The sequence below is a fragment of the Musa acuminata genome, chromosome BXJ3-5, assembly GCF_036884655.1.
Source record: "Musa acuminata AAA Group cultivar baxijiao chromosome BXJ3-5, Cavendish_Baxijiao_AAA, whole genome shotgun sequence".
Lineage (NCBI taxonomy): Eukaryota > Viridiplantae > Streptophyta > Magnoliopsida > Zingiberales > Musaceae > Musa > Musa acuminata.
This window is the reverse complement of record NC_088353.1, coordinates 8,210,001-8,230,438: the sequence shown is the minus strand read 5'-3', so window position 1 is coordinate 8,230,438 and position 20,438 is coordinate 8,210,001. Positions and strand designations below refer to the sequence as shown.

The 20,438-nt window shown below is 41.4% G+C and overlaps 1 pseudogene; it reads left to right on the top strand.

The window, feature by feature from the left end:
• Positions 1-20,438, top strand: part of LOC135639191 (noroxomaritidine synthase 2-like) — a 132,231-nt pseudogene that overhangs the window by 81,476 nt on the left and 30,317 nt on the right.

The window sequence follows — 20,438 nt, the reverse complement described above, 5'->3', positions numbered from 1 at the left end:
AAGGCCCAAGCAAGGAAAGAAGGGCGGGACGACTATAAAAGATAGGTTAGCGAGGCGGGACGAAAGGTTTGAATTGATGGATAAGGGTTTAGCTTGGCCCTATCGTAAATCGCCGGTCAATATTCTTTATACTAGACTAGTGAGTCATTTCGTACTTATGTCGTTGGGGAGCGTAAATGGCTACAGCAAGAAGAAAGAACAACGAAGAAGACTAACCTGCATCTTATTCCATAGCTGATACCACTGATGTTGCTTCATCTCCTTTCCCATACGCCCGTGGAACCGAGTCTTCTTTAGTTATTAATTAATTGGCTGCTTCAGAGGATACCACTTATGTAACTGACTCAGTAGATGGACGAGACAACCTCTTTCACCGAGCCGGAAAGTCTGCTATCGCTTAAGATAATCAGAGAAATAGATAAGAAGCGGGCTTACCACTGAATCTGTTGTAGCTGAGAATTCCATGAATATACATAGGATGTAGAAAGTTAGCAATAAGCTCTGTTACTTGAGAGTACAAGACCCGTTGCTGGCCATAACTCGGATAGGCCTGAGGATTCCTTACTGACTCGTCCGAACTAAACTAACTCCTAAGCGTCTTCCCTAAGCGTCTGGTTCCAAAGAAAAGGGTCTTTCACTGAATCGTATGCTATTGCTCAGAGTATAGTTATGGGTAAGTAGTCATAATCATCATCATTTTCCAGTTCGAGAATAGGGAGCAACTACCGAGTTAGCAACTTTCAAAGCCATTCGGTCAAAGAAAGACATAGGGTTGCCCAGCCCTGCAAAGGTCATCCTAGAGGAACGCAAGTTTGTACATCGAAATGGCTTTGCTTCAACCCTCCTTTTTGTTAGATTGAAGGCTTCCTCAGGTGCTCTACATTCTAAATAGTAAGCAGAAAAGTCCGTAATAGAAAACGGGAAGGGCACTGATCCTCACTTAAACCCTTTTGACTTACCGAGTGGGTTTGATACTCGTTATCCCATCTGATTTGTTTCGCCAACAATAGCCAACGTGGATGTGACATGACAACCCAACCGGATAAAGGGACCGAAATCGTATAGTCATTTCGATTGGTTTTCCATCCCGAGCTCTACGAAATCGAACCCCATCAAGGTTCACCCCTCCAACAACAGATGCTTCACGGGGCAATTCAAATAACGTACAACCAGGCAGCAAAAGAGTCTGAGTCATAGTAAAGCTGATTCTCGTCTTTCCCTTGCGAACTCCTAAACATTCTCCTATCTTCAACCAAGTTATGAGCAAGTCCTGTCATGAGCCTAAAGAAGATTCAGAATAGGTTTACCAGCGAATAGTGGACAAAGACTCCGCTTTAAGAATGACGGAACCCGCCCCGCCGCAAGAATAGTAGAAAAAGCCCTGCTGGCCCGAAAGCAAGGTGCTAAGAGCCTAGTAAAACACTTGAGAATCGTGTTTGAATATAACTCTAGGATAAAGACAGGGGACACCCACGCTTCCATCTTTTTGAAGAAGTTCCCCAGCGGTCTTCAATTCATTCCTTAGCGAAAGGTGGTTCACCTATGGTCTGAAAGATACGTCGCTTAGCCTTTACCTTGGCTTGGCACCTTACCTTCTCATCCGCCTGCTTTGTGATTATCTTCAATAAATAAGAAATTCCATAAATCAGAAATAGGACTTAGCAGTTCGGGATTAACCTGATTTACTAAGATGCCCGAAAGAAGAAACTGCAATCGAATATGCCTCTAGTCAATATACGAGATAAGAAAGGAAGGGCTCTTTTTCTTGTAAGGAGACTGACGGACAGATGTTCTAGACTCATCTTTATATGGTAAAGAATGCTATAGCTATGGCGAAGAGGCGGATGTCCCCGCTTATATGCTTCATCTTGTTAGCAACAGTCCTTGCTTACTCATATAATGCTTAAAAGCAGACTTGCTCCGTAGGTGTAACCCATCCAAATCAAAGAAAATAGCTGTGACTCGGGAACTTGATAACTAGTCTGATATCTAGACACTCGAGTCAATCCTCGAACGGTAAGGAAGGGACTTCCACTTGTTTGTAAAGGCAATAAGAGGCACTTCAACTCGACTCTAGATGTCAGGGAATTCCCAATGGATGAAATGCTAATAGCAACACAAACACTTCTCAAACAAAGGGGTATATGAAATGAGGGTCTTATTAGCTTGATTTAGGGTATTATTTGCACTGAGACTAGATGGCTTGCCTTTCCCCGAGGAGGACACGGGCTCACTCTCTTACCTACTTCAAGAGAAAGTTCATCCTATTAGAGAAAACTTGCCTTATCCCTAATTCTGGTATAGTTATCAAAGAACTCCCTCGCTTGGCACAACAGCAAAGAGAACTACAATTCCAACAGGCCCTTCGAAAACCGACAGACTGTAATTGGCTTGCTAGTGTTTTCCCTTGTGCTATAACTATTCTGACAAGGAGTCCGCAATTGTAGGGGCGAATGGAAGTAATAAAAAGGAACACTCGCTTACGAAATGGAACAGAACTCTATCTAAGGCGTGGGAGGTATTCGAAAGCGCTTATCTTATCACTCCAACTTGCACTGGTCCTATAGAGAGAGAAATTCTGCAGAGACACCCCAACAATCGAAATCTAAGGTAAGGCCTTGGACGAGCTTGACTTGCGTCCTTAGGACTCAGTGTAAGCCTAGTGGCGGTTTTTCCAATATTGTCTAGTAACCTGGTTACCTGACATGGTCATTATGTTGTTTTCTGGCTCTTATTCCTTTCCAGGGCGTACCATCCTCGGCAAACTCCGAATAATGGATAGGGTCATCCAAATGGATTTATGATCTTTCGAAGGGTATGCTCACCGCAGGTACTCTATCCCCTTTTCCTTTTCTTCTACCTTTAATACATTGATGGTATGTCGACGGGACCGGACCGCATTGTCTTTCTGAATCTATGGTCTGCCCAGAAGAGCGTGATATGTCGTCGGTGCAAAAACAACCGGGAACACTATCGGACTCTTGAAAGGTCCAACGTTGCAATTGACTCTTACCATCCCATTCCTCATAACCTGGATTTGACAATTCTAAAGAAAATCAATCATATATATATACTAGATAGATGGCTCCTCCAATGTTTTCTTGGGGAATGCCTAGCGCTTCAACAGTTTACATAGGTATGAGATTGACTAATGAGTTGGAATCAACCTCTATTAACGGCCACCCCATAAATCTCTGCTTCAACATAGCACGAACAGTTTTGGAAGGGGTTTTGCGCCAACATGTCATCATCGGTAACAAATGCAAGATTCCAGCTTCTCGCGAGTCCATCTTAGAACTCCTTAAGCCATGCAACACAGTTCGAAATTTCGGTTATTAGCCTGGGCCTCGCAAAGGCTTTCACAGCATCAGACTTAATGGATTCGGTGAAGCATACTTAATGAATCTAATATCAAAACAAACGCCCGTGGAGTTGATGATTCTTCTGAAACCTTTTTCTTCGATAGGCTCAGCAGATAAGGCGGGATTGAAAGAAGAGAACGGCGATTCCTATCATCAATAAAGTAGGACTGACTTCGGCTTCGGCTCCATCAATGTTTACCCTAGAATTGATATTAACCTCAAAGAGAATCAGGGTCCGCCTCAGGGCAATACTCATACTTCTCACTATAGCATAAAGAGCCACTCATTCAAATGTGAAGGCATCGGTGTAGCACTAAACCTCTATAAATACATAGAAAATAAGGACAAAGGAAAGTCATAAACTACTTTCAAGAATTAGCAGCGTAGGTTTTTTTCCTATTCCTCGTTTTTTAGTCCTGCAGTTCGACGGGGGAAGCCTCCTTGGTATTCAAGCAGGTAGTCAATTTCACTCAGTACCGAACCCAAGTCCATATATATGTCTACCATCCGCAAATAGAGATTGGAGACTGCCTGAGCTGTCTAATCGAGAATAGGAAGAATAATGCCTGCGTGCGGAAAGAAGGCGACTAAAAGCTTCAAAGATGACCAGTACAACGGCAGAAGTCTCCAAAGAAAGGGCTTTGACTTGCAGAAAAGAAAGATTGATGGAGGATTACCTTCCCTATACCCCGACCCCCAACTCTTGTTCTCTTACACAACTCTTGTTCTATTGCACCACTTGAACAAATAGCATCACTTCTTGTCGGTGCTGTAGCTCCTTGTCGTTTCGATCCGTTATTGGCAGTTTACTGTTGGCGACTCGAGAGGCAGAGATGGGTCTCAAGGTTCCGTTTCGAGTGTTGTCGTATCAAGACACAAAGCAGATAAGAGGTTCGAGTTCAAAAAGCAGATAAGAGGTTCGAGAATCAACAGGGTGAAGGAAGAACAGAGACTAGCAACCAGAGACTCACTGGCTCAGATACCCTTTGCTTGTGTAGCCTATAATCATAATATAGAGAAGAGAGAGCCCATTTTAGGAAAAAAAGGTGAAAGTAAGGTCATCATCTAGTACTTGCTTTGAGTGCAGAAATTCCAGTTGAGTGAGAGCGGAAGCAGTGCCAAAGCTAAGGCAGCGGGGCAGGAACAGTACAAGGGGCAGGAACAGCACTAGAGCTTCGCTTCCATGGTCATTTCTTCTTACCTTCCATCGACCTCAACTTGAAAGTCAATTCATTATGCTATTATATCGGAATCTATTCTATTATAGATTATGACTACTAAACAAGAACAGGGCATTAAACTAGAACAAGAACAGGAACAGCCTTATCCACTTAAGTGCTCCTCGATTAAGCTTATGGAATGGATTCTGACTTGAAATATGCGCTATTGCGAGAAGTCAACTAAATGCATCAATTCTGACTTGATATCCAGTAGGGAGGGCCAGTAATGGATTCTTCCTTTCGCACGAAACTTGAATTTCGAGCTGCTGACTCATCTGATCCTGAGAATATCATGGGAGGCTTCCGTTCATCAATCAATCTTTGAGTGGAGTGGGCTCGGCACTAAAGGGAAGGGTCATTCTTGGAATTCCTTAGTTTCCTCTGCGCTCTCAATCATGGTTTCCAGCGCTAAGTACTTAAGTCTATAGGATATTATCAGGCTTACGCTCTTTCTAGCTCCGTAGGGTTCGCTTGAGTCAGGTCAAGTTTCCAGTGCTGAGTAGGGTTCGCTTGAGTCAGGTCAAGTTTCCAGTTTCGTTCGGGTGCTTTAGTGGCGCTAACACTGATTGTTGGAGCGGGTGTCCCATAAGAGTCATTCTTCTTAGAATATTTCAGCAATAAGTGAGCTCCTAATGCTAGGGTCAAGTCTCCGGGAAAGGACTATAAAGATGGGCCAAGCAACGTATGGCAAAAACCCCTAAGGCGGTCCCTCGCTTTCGGGCGATCAGTCCCTCTTAACATCAAATAAGCCTTGAACTCCAGGAATAATACTGGACTTGTACAGGGCACCGAACTAACAAACATTATGAGTTTATGACTCTCTCTCTATCCTTAACTTACCACTATAAGTCTGATGTCGGGTTCATAGGGCTTCTACCGATGATTTCCATTATTGATTTCAATTGGCACCTAGTTAATGTTGGGCGCGGGGGTAGTAATGCTCTCTATTCAACTACTCCGTTTCTGTCTTCTATTCGCTATTCCTAGTTTCGAGAGACGAGGATTTAAGGTAGGAAAGTGAGAGTCAGAGTCGGGAGCGGCAGGAGCTGTTCTGTTGGGTAGGAGAGAAATAGGTAGTTGGGTAGGTAGAGCAACAGTAACAAAGCAAGAATAGGAAATCACTCATATAATCGGAAATCACTCATATAGTATATGTTAGAACGTTGCCATGAAAAAGCCCTGTATTCGTATATCCGGGGTAGTCAATGGTAGTCAATTCGTATATCCGGGGTAGTCAATGGTAGTCAATATGGAGCCTGTCACGGGTAGTCAATATAGAGAACCTTTACGTGGGAGTATAGAGCTGTTAACGGGAGTAGTGAGTTTACTTCACACTTTCAAGATAGCTAAAGTCAACAGAAAAACGACTTCTATTTCAACAATACAGACACCGTAGAAGAAACCATACCAAATTCATTATGATCTTATTATAGGAGAACGGATTCCAGAGAACTGATCCCACTCCCCTTTCTGAATCGAAAACGAATTACACTAAGGCAACTCTCCTGAGACAGAAATGATATCTTCGTGACCAATTGAAATCTCCCTCCATAATCCGTTTTGTCAAGGGGGTGCTATAAAGAGAAATAATGAATGCAGGCCAACCACTGAGGAATGGAATTGTAAATTACCCGCACATTCCTTCCCGCGCTTACTGTCTTCTTCTAATAAGACTAGGAATAGGGTTAGATCTCGAACAGTCTCATCAAGAACAAGAAAAGGAGCTGAACAAGAGGCGTTTGGAAGTGACACAAGACAAGAAGTAAAGTACTAATGGTTACGGGTAAGGCCCACTCCGGGTAGTCAACGTCGTCTTTACTAGATGCCTCCTCTGTCCTGCAAGAAAGGAAGGGTTCGGTGCCTAGCTTCCATTCTTAAAGCAAATCTAAGATGCCTAGGTTCTATTCTTAAAGCAAGGAGTGGTGATAAAGGAAAGTCAAGATTCGGTGACTGTGTTGCTTTTGTCTATAAGTCTTCAAGTATTGGTTCGTTAAGAAGATCTTTTCTCATGTTGCTGGTTCAGTTAAGCGCTTAAGTCGAAAGTGTCTCAGCGGGACAGAAGGATCACTTTTGATTATAGGTGAACTAAGTACTTAATGGAGTTCATATTATTTGAGCGTTAGGGGAGCCTCTTTACACTTCTTCCTCGGGCTCTTTAGCTTACATAGCTTCATCTCTTTCTTGGGCATCTGATCCAGTATCTAATCTTTCTTCTTCTCCTTGAACAGCATCCTCTGTTGTAGATGTCGACTTTACTTATCCAGTTTCTAACCCTTTACGGAATTCTGACCTAAACTCTGAAAGGGGAGAAGGTGAGAACGACTATCACTCTGCTGCCCTTATCCACTATGACAGTCTGTCCTTGCCTAACTGCTACAGCTGCTCTTACGGCGCTACCACGAAATCCTAGCCCGGGAACACTAAAGACCTAGCCAATCTATTTCCAGCTTCGCGAGACAGTGCCATCCCAAGCGCTATAATAAAGGAGATGAGAGAACCGAAAGAGAAACCAACCTACTGTTGCTTGGCCCGGAGCCGTGCCTTTGTTGTAGTTGCTTTGCTCTTTTCGCCGAAATCTTCTAAATAGAGAAAAGGGCCTTGATCCGCTGTGGTTGGGATTACAGTCTCTATGGTTATTTGATAGAATCTTACTTCCGGAATAGAATATAACTAGATTAAGTATGCGTTCAGTAACGTTGGTGAATAAAGAGAAATGGAAAGAGAGGGAAGTTATTGGCTTTCCCTCGGTAAACGCCTACATAGCTGTTACAATGCTACGCCTTGAACCACTCGGCCATCTCTCCTACATAAGATTGATTATTGACCAGAAACCAAGTAAATAGCGAGTCATTCCAATTCTTCCAGTAGGTACGACTAATGAAAGGTTCTATAGGAAGAAATCCAATCCAATTGACTATTTCTCAACAACAACTGATCTTTCTCTCATCAGCTACCCCACGGAGCATATCTAGTGAAAATTGATGAATCGTATCCCATGGATTTCTCTATTGGTATACTACGAAATGGGAATGAAATCCTCCTATTTACTATCTCTCCTTGTCCAATCCAAACTAAAGGTACAATTGGAACAAAAGGTACACTTTCCGATAGAAATTTGTCTCTTATATGTTATTTCGTACTTGAAATTAGTCGAAGGTGAAGTTTGGAGATAGAACAATTCCTTCTGTCGTGTATCCACCCTAAGATGCTTCAATTGTCGATTTGAGTATTGAGCGAAAGGTGTCAACCTATAGATAGGGTTCCTAAGGACAATCCGACTCCACAAGTACCAATAGGCGCCATGGGGGAAGACGCACTAAACCTAGGAATCATACTACAACACAACAACTTTGTTATAAATGACCCAATTACTTATAGGGTAATTGGCCTCTGCCTTACCTGGCAGAGAAAGAATCAACCAACGTATTACTTCACTCTCAGGTCTATGTTACACGGCTATAATGCATTATCACAGCCGATAGGGGTCTTCAATGATAGTTAGCCTATGAGCAACCTTGAACGTAGGTGAAACTTAGTCAAATAGGCCTTTTTCCGCGCTAAGTACTGAATACGAGTTACAGAAGCAATAAGCAAACAAACAAACAAAGGCTTCCACAACAGGGCATTAGTTAGCTTTGGAACAGAACAAGAAGCAACGCCCATAATGTTGTGCGTTTGGAGTTGTAGTGAGAGAGATCGTTTTGGAGTAAGCAATGCTGTCAGCAGTTAGGTTTCAGCATGCAGTAGTGAAGGTTAATCAATTACAATAGAGCAAGGAGTTATATGCTATTTGCAGTGGCTCGTAAGAGGAGCGAAGTTAATCTATTCCATCTTATGTGCATGAAACAAGCAAGGGTCCGAAGGAGCAATTCTCTTCTTTTGACTTTCTAGGGGTGGGTTCCCTTTTACTTTCTATGGGTAGGTTCCCATCTTCTTTTGTACTCAATGCAGTTTAGCCGATATTCCATGACTAGTTGGTTTAATGAGGTTCCTCTATTCTATAAGTTGTGCATTCAATTAAAGGTTTACTTCACGCTCTCCCCAACTCCAATGCTAGAGCAAGTAGAAGGTATCTCATCGGAACAAGCAACGACGGGTGCTGTGTATTTATGAAATTCTATACCATGTGCTCGACGACGAATACGGGAACCTCCAAATCCAAGAATCGACCATGACAACAATATATACAAATGCAAATCCGAGTTTTGAAAGAGCTCCCCTAAGGCTTATTATTCGTTACTTGTTGGATCAGGGAAGCGTTGCGGAAGCCTATCTTAGTTCTTAAGGGAAGCCAAAGGAGTGCTAGTAGAAAGTATAAGATCAGAGGTAAGCAATAAACAGTGAATTGAGAGTGTTGTTACTCGATACTATAAGTTGTTTATTTTATTCCATTCTTGAGAGAAAGAAAGGAGATTGAGTATGAAAGAAAGCCCTTCATTTATAGTTAAGCTTGATAAGTCAAAACACTGCCCTTACGGGTGCCTTAGCCGACATCAATCTGTAACTCAAGAGGTTAGTCAAGTAAGCAGTCAGCAGAACAAGAAGCACCTTTCTTTTCATTGATACAGAAGATCCGCCCAAGGGCTTTTACAGCGCTAAGTCAATGAGTTGAATCCCGAATTTCATCTTATACAGAAGTCGAAGCCGAATGCACCACTACAAGGTTAGGAAGGAAAGGAAGCGGAGTAAGGAGAAGAAACAGTTCCGTTATTCGCTTTCCCTTTGCTTAAAGAGTAATAGAGTGAGAGTGCTAGTACGGTATAAGGGTTCAGGAAGCATCTCTTTACTCTTAAGTGTTTGACTTTTCTCGTTTTAAGAAGAAAAGAGGTGGTTGCCCTAGTATAGAAGTGTTTGTAATAAGAGAATCATCTATTTTATGAAATTCCATTCTGCAATTACGACTTTCAAGAAAGAGCCCGTACACTGGACGGAGAACACTAACTCATAAGGATATAGGATAACACTCACTCGCAAGGAACCTAGCCCATACAAAACTAGCTCCCAAAGCAAAAAGATGGAGACCAGGCCCAGTTTCTTACTAAATGCTATTTGTGCCTAAGCTTTAAGACCCGAGTGTTGCTGACTTTAGCCCGAGATACCCGCCCCGCTTGCTGCCGTAGTCAAAAGTCATTGTGTCGTTTACGCTCTAAGGGGTGAACTCCTAATGCGCAAGTAAAGGATTCAATTCGAAAGTAATACTGTCCAGGCCTAATAGAAAAAGCTGGATCAGGATCCAAAGCATCAGAAGGAATTGATGAATAAGCAAGATCTGGCTTTGTGGTTTCATCAAAGCCAATTACAGTATTAATCGAAGCATCCTACGTCACTCAAAACGTAGATTAAAAAATAAACACATATCGATTGGTTTCATCATCAAAATTCGAGATTCAATAGTTACTTGACTCATGGTAACAATACCATCTAGCGTAGAATTACTGAGGGAAACCACTAGTGTCTCCCAACTTTCTAATAAAGAACTGAGAAATAATAATGCCTATAACTCATCATCAAGAGATATTTTCATTCAAATGCTCAACAATAGAAGCACCCTCTTTATATTTCAGGTTCACAAGTTTTCTGATTAAGAAAGTTTGTTATCAGTTGTTTTTCTTTCATAGAGACATTTCCACTTTTTCCAAAGAGAATATGCAGAACTTTCAATAGAAATATAGTGAAAGACACTATCATCGAGCCATTATCGAATAAACCCAACTGTTTTTTGGTCTAACCTCTTCCACTAATCATTTGTCATAGTTGCAGGCTTTGCACTATCCCCCTGCAAAGGTCCATACAAGTCTTTGCAATACACGAGATCTTCCATTCTTAGTTTCTATATCGTCCAATTGTTTCCATTCAAGCTAATTATGCGAGAAACACTACTGGCCTCCATGTTCAAATACAAAAATTAGATCACCAAAACCTTATTCTGATACCAGTTGATGGGATATAAAAAGAGAAACAAACTTTTATATATGAACAAATACAAGTAGGTCATAACACGTAGTAGAATTAAATAAAATCACAATCAAATAGGACATCAATATTTACGTGGAAAATCCCTCCAACGTGAAGGGTAAAAATCACAGGGCAAACCAGAGATAATCTACTATAAGAATAATAAATATACAAATCTTAAAGTCTTTTGCCCAAAACCTAAGCAACAATCTCAAAAGAATAATTAGGATATAAGGATTATGTCAGTGTGCACAATATCCAAATTCTCCCCAAGTAATCATAGCAAGAATCTACTATAGATTTAATCTAACCTGAGATGAGAACGCTGCTTAGATGATTGAGAACAATCTTTCTGCATTGTCCTTGTCTTCTTCCCTTTCCTTCTCTTGTTTTTCTGTCCTTTTCTTTTTTTTTGAATTAAGATGCTGTTGCAGTTTTCTACATTGTTACTGTAGTTTTTTCTCCCTATTTTCAAAACCACCACACCCCCCTTGTTAGATCTAGGATTAGGTTAAAAGAGGGGTGGGCTATGAGCTATTAAAGCTCACTATAGGTTGAACTTATGGGTTGTCAGCCCAACATTGTGACCCCACCAACTTGCAACATGTCTTCAGTGCGAACTTCTCGAATTACCACAAGGGCCAAGACTTTTCGAAGATCTTTGACATCCTCGGTGTTGGCATCTTCAACTCCGAAGGCGAGTCATGGAAGAAGCAGAGGATGAAGGCCCATGGCCTCATAAGCGACCATAGGTTCCGTTCTTTTGTTTCCAGTTCTATTCGAAACAAGGTAGAGAAGGGACTGCTACCTTTCATGGACGAAGTCGCTAGTAGTCATATGTGCCTTGTAAGTCATTCACGTGATTGATGGCACATGCGACTTCACATATGATCTTTTTTTGCTTATTATATTTTAGTATTTATCACTTTATATTGTTTGTTGCATATATATATATATATATATATATATATATATATATATATATATATATATATAGTGATGTCTTTTAATCTGTGCAGTGGGAATCAGATCATGATGAGATCACGATAATACGATAATGAGACTGATTCACCTTTAAACACATATCCTAAATAATCTCGGTCATAGGTTACTCTAGAGGGACATCGAGATAACCAGACAGGCAGGGCCGCAAGCATGGCGGCCACCTGTGCACGAGCATTGCGCCAACGCGCAAGGGCGATGCTTGCGGGTGCTGGACCCACAAGCAGCACCTTTCATCGCTGGGCCCGTGCGCGAGTCACCAGCAATAGCGCTAGCGAGCCCCAGCGGGCGGCGCTGGCCCGCTGGCCACCTACAAATGGGGTAGTGCCCGCAGGGGCGCCCGACCGCAAGGGCGACGCCGTTCGCAAGCACAGCACCCACGAGCGAGCCACCCCCAAGCAAGGGCGATGCCCCATGGCCCCCGACCCCCGCCACAACACCACCACCACCCACCCCCCCACCCATGTTGCATAAGCTACCGCCCGCAAGGTGGCGACGGCCGCAGCAAGCAAGGAGAAGAGAGGGGTGATGGTTTTCTAGCCAATTGATAGTTTTGCCCCTCGGATTTTCAGAAATTCCAAGTTCTGTCCTTTTTTCAAATTAAAAAATACTCCTCATAAATAAAACATTTTCCTACAAATCCTTGATTTCAGAAAAATATTAATTAATTAAAAATTTTAATTTATTATTATTTTTGTTATTATCAAGTAGTCCTACATGATGATGAATTATACATGTGATGTATGATATGTAAATAAATAATCATGGACTGCATGATGTATGTACTTGTGATTATTATTATTGGGGCCTGTGAGCCTCCATTTTATTTCTTGTTTATTATTGGACCAGCGTGCCTATAATTAAGTTGTAATCACTGTTAGGATCGAGAGCACTAAGAGGGGGGGGGGGGGGGGTTGAATTAGTGCAGCGAAAATCTTTCAGCGATTAAAAACGAAAGCTGCGTTCGTTCGATAAAAAATGATTTTGATGTAAAAGCCGATTCTAAGATAACTTAAGATTAAGCACAGTTTACGTCTGCACGCAGTTTGCGTCTGAACGCAGTTTGCGTCTAAACTCAGTTTACGTCTAAACTCAGTTTACGTTTAAACGTAGTTTGCGTCTAAACACTGTTTGGGCAGTTTACGTCTAAACGCAATTTTACGTTTAAACGCAGGTTGCGTAGTTTACGTCTAAACGCGTTTTTACGTCTAAACGTAATTTGCGTCTAAACACAGTTCTACGTCTAAACACAGTTTGCGCAGTTTACGTCTAAACGCAGTTTTACGTCTAAACGCAGTTTTGGAAAGATCTGAACTTAGAAACTCGTTCGTAAAAGCACAGAAGACAGTTTGCAGTTATAAATGGAATCGGAACATAAACGTAAACTGCAATGTAAAGTTTGTACGAAAACACCGATTTACGTCTGAATGCAGATTCGGAAAGATCAGAACTTAGAGACTTGTTCGTAAAAGCGTAGAAGACAGTTTGCAGTTATAAATGGAATCAGAACATAAACGTAAACTGCAATGTAAAGTTTGTACGAAAACACCGATTTACGTCTGAATGTAGATTCGGAATGATTAGAGACTTGTTCGTAAAAGCGCAGAGGGCAGTAGCTATGTAGGAGGTTTGCAGTAATGATAAAGTGCTCAAAGTAAAAGCAAACCAGAGATTTAGAGTGGTTCGGTCAGTCTTGACCTACTCCACTTTTGGCTTCCTCCACCGACGAGGTCACCGACGTCAACTAGAGGCCTTCCTTCAATAGGCGAAGGCCAACTGCCCTTTTACAGTTTCACTCCTTTTGACGGGATCAGGAGACAACCCTTACAGAACCTTTCTCTCCTCTCTTTACAACTCAAGACTTTGAAGAACAGAAGGAGGAGAACTTAAAGGCTTTTCAACAATTTTGAGCTCAAGAATCACAGAGAAGATCAAGATTTCGGTGTAGGTCTCTTACTCTTTCTGTGCTGAATGGGTGGGGTATTTATAGGCCCCAACCCAGTTCAAATTTGGAGCTCAAAACGATCAAATCCCGGAATTCCGGGATCAGGCGGTTGCACCTCCTGACTGGAGAGGTTGCACCGCCTGGCAGAGCTCGGAGACTAAGCCTAGGCGGTTGCATCTCTGTGTCAGGGGCGGTTGCACCGCCTGAGTCTGGCTCGGAGACTGAGCCCCAAGCGGTGCCACCTCCTGACTGAGGCGGTTGCACCTCTCCTGCCAGAGCTCGAAGACCGAGCTCAAGCGGTGCTACCTCTGTCAGGGGAGGTCGCACCGCCCAGTCTCGCTCGGAGACTGAGCCCAAGCGGTGCCACCTCCTGCCTAGGGCGGTTGCACCACCTAGCTTCGCTGGGAGATCCTCTCCTGGGCGGTGCCACCTCCAACCCTGGCGGTGCCACCTCTTTCACTATTTCAGCTCACTTGGTTTGGCTCCAAACTTGGTCCAAACCAGTCCGAACTTGGGCCTAATTGGCCCCAACTTGGGTTATAGGATTAACACCTAATCCTAACCCTAATTAACATGCTAACTATGAATTTAAAGACATTTTCTAAGCTATTACAAAGTCCGCAAGTCAAGACTTCTTCTTGCGAGCTTCCGGTAAACTTCCGGCGGTCTTCCGATGAACTCTCAGAAACCATTCTGCGGACTCCCGGCAAGCTCCTAGACTTCACGATTTGATCTTAGCGAGTTCCAACGAGCTTCTTCGGCAAGCTCTGATCTTTCTCGGCGAGCTCCGGTAGCATTCCCGACGAACCTTCGGACTTCCGTCGAACTCTCGAACTCGCAACAAATCCTTTGCGCTTGACTCCGACACTTTGTTTCGCTTTATGTCTTCATCGTTATCATAGTCAATCCTACACAATTAAAACAAAACTTTGATCGAGACAATTAATCCTAAGCAATTTAACCAAGTTGTCCGGCATGTCATTGGTCCCTCGACGCTTCGTCTGATTCTTCGACGCATCGTCCTCTCCTGCAGCCTATTGCCCAATCGGCCAGTTCACTCCGCAACTCCGATATCCTTGGCACAATACCCGCTCTTCTTGGCTCGATGCCCGAGTCCACTACCCGAAGCCTTCTGTCGATACGTCGACCGATCCACCGGCCCGACGTCCAATCTTCTGACATGTTCCTTCGGCACAACATGATTTTCCTGCTTTAATTGTCTCATCCTGATCGAAGCATCCTGCGTCACTCAAAACGCAGATTAAATCATAAACATATATCAAGGAGTTTCATCTTCAAAATACGAGATTCAACAATCTCCCCCTTTTTTATGATGACAACCACTTGATGACGGAGTTAAACTTAACTCTCGGAGTTTAAACAAACTCCCCCTATCAATATGCCATATTGATAGAACCTTGAATTCAAACTGAATTCAAGTCATTGCAATATTCATCATGAATACTTGCAACACGTCAACATGAACATATGCATAAACTTATGCATCATATGTCATGTCATCAACATACTTTCATCAACATACTTCTCCCCCTTTGTCATCAACAAAAAGGAGAAGTATCACAATCAATCGTTTGTGATATAGATTCAATTCATTGCATGAAAAACATAGTATCAAGTTTTATCATCATGCAAGTTTGCTAATATCAAATATCAACATGAAAAATTGCGATGTAAGCTTTTGATATCATAACGCAAACATTTCAAGTGTTTATCAATTGTAGCATTTCATCACATGGTAAGATATCAACGCGTAAAATTACGATACAAGTTCTTGATATCTTAACGCATGATGCAAACATGGCATAATGCAAGTTTGGCAATCATAGCATCAATTCATATATCTCTTAATGATGTAAGCATTGCAAATATGGCAATCATATCAATTCATATATCTCTTGATGATGCAAGCATAGCATCAGTGTTCATAGCATCAATTCATATATTTCTCCCCCTTTGTCATCAACAAAATGGAGAACGATATAAGCAAATTTTAAGCATAAGTGCTTGTTGTTATTCATGTCATAACTAGGTTCACGTCATTTTCCAACAGTGAGTGATAGGATATCAAACATCTCAAGGAAAACATGACATGGAGATAGCTTTGAAAACTTCTTCCCCCTTTTTTTTTTTTATCTGTTATTATCTTTTTGCATGAAGGAGGAAGACTATTTGTGATACATGCTATTTGTAAGTTTACTTCGAGTGAAGTTAGAATCGATGAGAGATTAAATCATGCTTCATTTTTACAAGGACCAAGATATGTATGTGAAATAAATCCTTGCAAGTAAAAACACTTTCATCCATATTCATCAAATCCATTTCTCAAAAAATATTTTTCACATGATGTGTGTATGAGAGATGTATTTGCTAGTTAATTACATATGTCAAAAATCAATGATATGAACTAAACTTGATATGACATATGCTTGTTAAGTTTGGAAAAGAGTGAACTTGATATGTTAGATTCAAGAGAATCCGAAAATGAAATTTGACTCTTTCTTCCATTCGGACAAGGTTTTGCTATAGATATTCAATTACAATCATGCAGGTAAAGCATGCTTGTTATCATGGAAGTTTTGTATTCAAGCACATAATTTCCAACATGTAATTGTGTAAAATCATTATGCCAATCAAGTGATTCGATCATTCAATCAAGAAGGTTCAAAAATTAATTTTAACACGTTCAATCATTAGGACGTATTTTTGCCATAGTTTTTCAAATACAATCATGAAGATAAGACATGCTCATCATCATGGTAGTACGATGGCAAGTTTACAATTTTAAGACACGCAAGCTAGTAATTTTGAGATGTTCAAGAAAGCAACTTTTGCTTCTTGAAATATAAGTTTTGCTACATGTGCAAGTTAACTTTTTGCTTCTACAAGATATCATTTCTTGGTGATGTTCAATACAGCAAGTTCTACATCATGCAAGCTAGTGAATCTTATAACATTTTAGAACATGCATGAGCATCATAAATTTTAATGATGTGCAAAATTACAAATTTTGCATGTTTGTATTTGTGCATCTTGAGATTTGTAAGATAGCATTTCTTGGTGATGTTCAAGATAGCAATTCCTGAGAAGTGTAATTATTTTCTTTCTCCCTTTTTTTGAATTATAAGAGCTAGCAAATTAGCTTTCAAACATGTTTTGCTCCCCCTTTGTCATTGTCAAAAAGAAGGGAAGACCCTTTAATTTAAGTTCTAAATTATGACAAAGGTAAATAGCATTGATGAAAATTCAAGTCTTGAATGTCAAAACAATTATTTTATCATGAATGTTTCATCATTGCATGCATCATTATCATCATATATTTTTTAAAACATATAAACTCATTATTATATGATTCCGAATCATCATTCCTATTATTTCAATTTGACAAATCATGATCATGATTTTGATAAAACTCATTAATCATAACTTCAAATTAAACATGATTTAATATACTCAAAATCGAGAAATAACAATGGACATCACCATGAAACACATTATTACTTCTTAACTCTGATTTCATATTTTCAATCAAAATCATTTTGTTTGTTTATCATAAGATATGTAATATTATCATTTCCGAAATTACAAGCATGATCATAATTTTTGTATTTTTATTTTTGAACATGTAATTTTTAAGAAAATTAATTCTAAACTAAAAAAGAAAATACATCATGAAAGCATCAAGTAATTTCAAAATAAACCAAAGGCATTTTAATTACCTCAACGTCGTAAGCTATTAAGGCGTAGTTTGCCGCCTCGCTTTTGTTGACTTTCTCGTCTTCGGAGGAGCTCGATTCATCCCAATTTTTATTCTTCTTCTTGCGTTTAAAGCAAGTAGTTCCATTCTTTTTGCCTTTTCATTTTCGTTTCATTTGTAGTTTAAGTTCACTATCACTTGAGCTTATGCTCGAGTGGTCTTCAAATGTTCTATGTCCCAAATCCTTCCTGTTCTTTGGAAGGTTGTTTTGTTCATCATTGTCCTCATCACTTGAGTCATCGCTCAAGTGGCATTCATTTGTCCAGAGTTCCAAATCCTTCCTGTTCTTTGGAAGGTGATTGTGTTCAACATGTTCATCATGTGCATTGTGCACCATTTCATATGTCATCAATGAACCAATTAGTTCTTCAAGTGGTAAGTTGTTTAGGTTTTTAGCTTCTTGTATTGCAGTTACTTTTGAATCCCACTTCTTAGAAAGAGAACGCAAAATCTTGTTTACGAGTTCAAAATCCGAAAAACATTTTCCAAGAGCTCTTAAACTATTGACGACATCCGTGAAACGTGTGTACATGTCGCCTATAGTCTCGCTTGGTTGCATTCGAAAAAGCTCAAAATCATGCAATAAAAAGTTAACTTTCGAGTCTTTGACTCTACTAGTTCCCTCGTGCGTGATTTCAAGTGTTCGCCAAATGTCAAAAGCCGTTTCGCATGTAGAAATCCGATTGAACTCATTTTTGTCCAAAGCGCAAAATAAGGCATTCATAGCCTTTGCGTTTAAAGAAAAATACTTCTTCTCTAAATCCGACCATTCGTTCATCGGTTTGGAGGGAAGTTGAAAACTATTTTCAATGATATTCCATAAATCTAAATTCGTAGATATCAAGAAAACTCTCATTCGAGTTTTCCAATAAGTGTAGTCCAATCCGTTAAATAACGGTGGACGAAAGACCGAAAAGCCCTCTTGAAAGCCATGAAGAGCCATTTCTCTCGGGTGTAAATCCGAAATGAGAAAAACTGGGCTCTGATACCAATTGTTAGGATCGAGAGCACTAAGAGGGGGGGGGGGGGTGAATTAGTGCAGCGGAAATCTTTCAGCGATTAAAAATGAAAGCTGTGTTCGTTCAATAAAAAATGATTTCGATGTAAAAGCCGATTCTAAGATAACTTAAGATTAAGCGCAGTTTACGTCTGCACGCGGTTTGCGTCTGAACGCAGTTTGCGTCTAAACTCAGTTTACGTCAAAACTCAGTTTACGTTTAAACGCAGTTTGCGTCTAAACATTGTTTGCGCAGTTTACATCTAAATGCAATTTTACGTCTAAACGCAATTTTACGTTTAAACGCAGGTTGCGTAGTTTACGTCTAAACGTGTTTTTACGTCTAAACGCAGTTTGCGTCTAAATGTAGTTCTACGTCTAAACACAGTTTGCGCAATTTATGTCTAAACGCAGTTTTACGTCTAAATGCAGTTTTGGAAAGATCTGAACTTAGAAACTCGTTCGTAAAAGCACAGAAGACAGTTTGCAGTTATAAATGGAATCAGAACGTAAACGTAAACTACAATGTAAAGTTTGTACGAAAACACTGATTTACGTCTGAATGCAGATTCGAAAAGATCAGAACTTAGAGACTTGTTCGTAAAAGCGCAGAAGACAGTTTGCAGTTATAAATGGAATCAGAACGTAAACGTAAACTGCAATGTAAAGTTTGTACGAAAACACAGATTTACGTCTGAATGTAGATTCGGAATGATTAGAGACTTGTTCGTAAAAGCGCAGAGGGCAGTAGCTATGTAGGAGGTTTGCAGTAATGATAAAGTGCTCAAAGTAAAAGCAAACCAGAGATTTAGAGTGGTTTGGTCAGTCTTGACCTACTCCACTTTTGGCTTCCTCCACCGACGAGGTCACCGACGTCAACTAGAGGCCTTCCTTCAATAGGCGAAGGCCAACTGCCCTTTTACAATTTCACTCCTTTTGACGGGATCAGGAGACAACCCTTACAGAACCTTTCTCTCCTGTCTTTACAACTCAAGACTTTGAAGAACAGAAGGAGGAGAACTTAAAGGCTTTTCAACAATTTTGAGCTCAAGAATCACAGAGAAGATCAAGATTTCGGTGTAGGTCTCTTACTCTTTCTTTGCTGAATGGGTGGGGTATTTATAGGCCCCAACCCAGTTCAAATTTGGAGCTCAAAACGATCAAATCCCGAAATTCCGGGATCAGGCGGTTGCACCTCCTGACTGGAGAGGTTGCACCGCCTGGCAGAGCTTGGAGACTGAGCCCAGGCGGTTGCACCTCTCTATCAGGGGCGGTTGCACCGCCTGAGTCTGGCTCAGAGACTGAGCCCCAGGCGGTGCCACCTCCTGACTGAGGCGGTTGCACCTCTCCTGCCAGAGCTCGAAGACCGAGCTCAGGCGGTGCTACCTCTGTCAGGGGAGGTTGCACCGCCCAGTCTCGCTCGGAGACTGAGCCCAGGCGGTGCCACCTCCTGCCTGGGGCGGTTGCACCGCCCAGCTTCGCTGGGAGATCCTCTCCTGGGCGGTGCCACCTCCAACCCTGGCGGTGCCACCTCTTTCACTATTTCAGCTCACTTGGTTTGGCTCCAAACTTGGTCCAAACTAGTCCGAACTTGGGCCTAATTGGCCCCAACTTGGGTTATAGGATTAACACCTAATCCTAACCCTAATTAACGTGCTAACTATGAATTTAAAGACATTTTCTAAGCTATTACAAAGTCTGCAAGTCAAGACTTCTTCTGGCGAGCTTCCGGCAAACTTCCGGCGATCTTCTAATGAACTCTCGAAAACCATTCTGCGGACTCCCGGCAAGCTCCTAGACTTCACGATTTGATCTTAGCGAGTTCCAACGAGCTTCTTCGGCAAGCTCTGATCTTTCTCGGCGAGCTCCGGTAGCATTCCTGACGAACCTTCGGACTTCCGTCGAACTCTCGAACTCGCAACAAATCCTTTGCGCTTGACTCCGACACTTTGTTTCACTTTATGTCTTCATCGTTATCATAGTCAATCCTGCAAAATTAAAACAAAACTTCGATCGAGACAATTAATCCTAAGCAATTTAACCAAGTTGTCCAGCATGTCATTGGTCCCTCGACGCTTCGTCTGATTCTTCGGCGCATCGTCCTCTCCTGCAGCCTATTGCCCAATCGGCCAGTTCACTCCGCAACTCCGATATCCTTGGCACAATACCCGCTCTTCTTGGC